Source organism: Mus caroli, unplaced genomic scaffold (genome assembly GCF_900094665.2).
Source record: "Mus caroli unplaced genomic scaffold, CAROLI_EIJ_v1.1 scaffold_15347_1, whole genome shotgun sequence".
In the NCBI taxonomy this organism is placed as follows: Eukaryota; Metazoa; Chordata; class Mammalia; order Rodentia; family Muridae; genus Mus; species Mus caroli.
In genome coordinates this window covers 26,600-31,177 of record NW_018389708.1, presented here as the reverse complement: position 1 = coordinate 31,177, position 4,578 = coordinate 26,600, and positions in this window count along the sequence as shown.

Genomic DNA, 4,578 nt, shown 5'->3' with positions numbered 1-4,578 from the left:
TTTTTTTGGTTTTTTGATACAGGGTTTCTCTGTGTAGCTCTGGTTGTCCTGGAACTTACTCTGTAGACCAGGCTGGCCTTGAAGTCAGAAATCTGCCTGCCTCTGCCTCCCAAGTGTTCTGGGATTAAAGGCATGCGCCACCACCGCCAGGCAGTAAAATTCTTTGATTGGTATAAATTTATAATCTTTGCTTTCACATAATGAACTTTAAAGCTCTGGGGAGTTACTGTTGCTCCAAAAAAGAGATTCAGAGGCAATATCTTTTTAATATTTAGGGTCTTAGTTATCCTAGAAAAATTGTGGTACAGAAAATTTAAGAAAGAAATGATGATTTGCTTACTTCAAATTATTTTCGAAAGCTCCCAGGAGATGTTAATTGGCCAAGACCTCACCTTAAACTCACCACCACAGGAGAACTTAAGCCTTTGCTAGGTGCTATCAAGTGAGATTCAAATTAACTGGTGAGAAACAAAGAGGCTTTGCAGAAAAAAGAGAAAGATTCTGTGATCAATTGTTATCAATTGTAATCAGTAGTAATCACATATTAGGAGCATATTCTAGTTATTGTTACTCAATTTGCACACCGCAATTCTTTGGCAAAGAGAACATTAATGTAAAATCATCTTTCTTCACCTCCAAGTAAAGTTTTAACAACTTATTATAATGCTGAAATTTAGATGCCCAAAAACTTGCTGAGCGAGTGCCTTATAATAGTCTACAATCAGGCAAACTTATGCCTAGGTGAAGTGTAAGGATCCACATACTGGCACGTGGTATGATCCTATTCAGATATTTAATATGGGGAAGAAGACATGTTTGTGTTTTTTCCACAGAATGCTGCAGGAGCATGCTAGCTGCCACAGTGATTAGTGAGACATGCTGATGCTGAGACAAAGAACAATGCTGACCTGTGAGCTTGCTGAGTGCCCTGACAATGAAGACAGGAAGGCTGTTTTGGACATAAGGTCCTGATCTCAGATTGGACAAGCTGCCTTGCTTCAAGCTCTTAGACCTTGTGGGACTGAGAACATGGAGACTGGAAACTGCCTTCAAAAACTTAATCATAATGAGAAGTTATGATGAATCTTCTCTTTCCTTTAATGTGACCAGTTATTCCTACTTCGTTATGGATTCTAATAATCAATATTCTTCTAATAATCAATCCAATATTAGAAATAATTATTTCTTCATTTGGAAGGCTGGTCTGGTCATTTTTAGAAACAGGTTTGAAAGTTAGCTACAGTTCTCTATGATGCTATGTTAGCAATGGATTGAAACAGGATATAGCAAATATTAAGGCTAGGTTAGCAGAAATTTCAGATATTAGCAGAAGTCCTTTGGATACTTGGAACATTGATGAATTGGCCAGAGATTTAAAGAATAACCTAAGTGCTTTGAATCCCTTGGATTGGGTTCAATATATAATCTTGCTTGCTATTATTATTGGCCTTATTTTATTTGTAATTGTGTTTCTACTCATCTTTAGAGTTCTGAGATCTGTAGTTACGATGAGGCAGGACATTCTGGAACCCCTTTCTAAAAGATAAAAGAAAGAGGGAACTGCTACATCCACTCCAATAGTGACACGTGTGACAGGACTAGAAACCTGGATGCAGTTGTGAGGCGAAAAGTTCATAGAAACTTAGTTTCCTGGAAGCATGGCATCCTGTATAAAGAATGCTCCAATGTCCTTGCTTTAGTCGTTGAACAGATCTGTGTGTTTTCCCTCAGTATTGTTTAATTATAAGTGCCTCCAAGCAATGACTTGCCAAATACCTAAGCATAATTGAACTTTGCTTCCTGGCCTTCACCAATGCCCCTAAGTAGTCCTTGAGCTGACCATGAGCTTTGAATTCAGTAAGAATGTTGCCTATTCAGTGACATTCAGAATTGCCTCTAGGATTGTAAGAGAGATAGTGAAAGAAATCAGGCATTACTATCTACTACATAGAGTTAGAAATCCCAGGGCAAGCTTAGCAAAGTAAGTTTAGAATTCTTATTATAGTTATGTGTGGCAGACTACATTACTTTTTTGTAGAAAGTCCCCCCAAACTATTACTTAGAATAAAAGTCGAGTCGCTCCCATATATAGGAATTTACAATGGTTTAGGAATCTAATGATTTAGATCGGGCTGTAGTTTCAGTGTATTACATTATTTATGAGAAGGCTAGCTAGAGTGGAACTCCCTAATTAGAACCATGACTTAGGTGTGAAAGCCCTGCCCCGGGAGTGTACTGGCTTCTAAGAATATAGCTGACCTTAGATAGAGCTGACTTGTCTCAGTTGTTTTATTGCCCAGTTCCTGCCAGTCTTTGTGTTTGCATTCTTCTGTTTTGTGTTAGAGTCATTAAGTATCCAGTAACCTCATTGTACCTTGCAAATATGTCACCTAACTTCCCTATTTTCTTCTGTATAAAAAGTTTGTTCAATTTGATAAATTACATTCAGATACAGGACACTCTCTTGTGTCCCATATTTCTTCGTCATTTCTCGCTGACTCATTGCAAACCTGTCTGGAACCCCGAGTTCTCCCGCTGACTGAGGGGGGCCCCCCGACTGAAGCCAGTCCTCAGCAATCTGAAAGAAGGGAGCTTCAGCTGAGAAATCAGCTCCATAAGATGGGGCTTTAGGCAAGCCTGTAGGGCATTTTCTTAATTAATGATTGATGGAGGAGGCCCCACCCATTGAGGATGGTGCCATCCCTCAGGCAGAGGGTCCTGAATGCTATAGGAAAACAGGCTGAGCAAGCCAGTGAGCAGCATCTCTTCATGGCCTCTGCTTCAGCTCCTGCCTCCAGGTTCTCACCCAGTTTGACTTCCTGTCTTGGCTTCCCTCAGTGGATGGTGATTCAGGATTTGTAAGCCAAACAAACCCTTTCTTCCCCACATTGCCTTTGATCGTGATGTTTCATCATTAATGACCCTAAGAAACAGCTCCATAACTTGTTTCCTAGACACCATGGACTTCCAATAAGCATTCAGAGTGAGGTTTTGGCAGCATCAGAATCACTGAAAGCATTTTTGGATGCTATGGAATAAATGGATGAGATTCAAGGTGCAACTTAAAGGGCAATAGTGAGAAACAATTGCATTAGGAGATGAGATATCTATGAAAACAGAGGAAGACCCAGGCATGCTCCTGTGCTCACTGAACGCTTCCTTGTTGGAGCTGACTGACCACATGGAAAAGGCCCTCAGAGTAAAGAGAATGGACATTTGTTGCAGGCAGAGAAAAGTTGTCTACACAAGTTGAAAGACATTTTAGGAACTGATTTTTAAACTCGTGCCATCCTAGACAGATCTGACTTTATGCTGGCTTGTGGAATTTATCATACCTATCTAGTTAATGCTACCATTTCTGATCAGGCTTGTGATGATTGCTGGTGTGGACAACCTTCCCACAGAACGAGCCTTCACTAGCGATGGGGGTCGGTCTTTAGTAGCCAGAGACTAAGCACCACATTGATGATGGCCATACTTTGTGCCAGCTGCCTTGAAATGTCTTGGAGGAAACCCTAGAGTCAGAAGGGGGAAGGAAGTAATCTCAGGAAGTAGAGGGAGACAGGGATCTGGGAGGGAGAGAGGAGGGGGAGAGGAAAAGGGGGTCCGGTTCAGATATGGGAGGAGATGGGGGAGATTTTCAAAGGAAGTGTGTAGCGGTGGGTTGGGGGGGGGGACTGGGCATAGCCACTAGAAAGTTCCAGATGCCAGGGACCCAAGAGGTTCCCACAACCCAGCAGGGAGGACATTAGACAAAATACTCAACAAAGAGGAGATAGAACCTGTAGAGATCCTATCCAGTGGATAGACACAGTCCCTGGTTGATGGATGAGCCACTCTCCTACCTCAAAAATATTAATCCAGAATTCCTCCTATCAAAAGGAAATGCAGGGACAAAGAGTGGAGCAGAGACTGAAGGAAAGGCCATCCAGAGACTGCCCTACCTAGGGATCCATCGCATCTGCATACACCAAACCCAGACACTATTGCTGATTCCAAGAAGAGCTTGCTGACAGGAGCCTGGTATAGCTGTCCCTTGATAGGCTCTGCCAGAGCCTGACCAATACAGATACTGGTGCTCACAGCCAAACATTGGACTGAGAATAGGGATCCCAATGGGGGAGTTAGGGCAAGGACTGTAGGAGCTGAAGGGGTTTGCAACCCCACAGGAAGAACAACATCAACCAACCAGACACCTCAAAGCTCCCAGGGACTAAACCACCAACCAAAAAGTACACATGGAGGGACCCATGGCTCCAGTTGCATATGTAGCAGAGGATGGCCTTGTCGGATATCACTAGGAGGGGAACCCCTTGGTCCTGTGGAAGCTTGATGACTCAGGGTAGGGGAAAACTAGGGCGCTGAGGCAGGAGTGGGTGGGCAGGTGGGGGAGCACCCTCATAGAGGCAGCGGAGGGGATAGGGGGTTTGTAGAAGGGAAACTGGGGAGGGTGATAATATTTGAAATGTAAATAACTAAAATAACCAATAAAAAATGAAAAAACGAGTATGTAACATTTCTGAGATGAGCTGGAAATTTTTAAAAATTATAAAAAAGTTTTCTTTTCTTTTCTTTTCT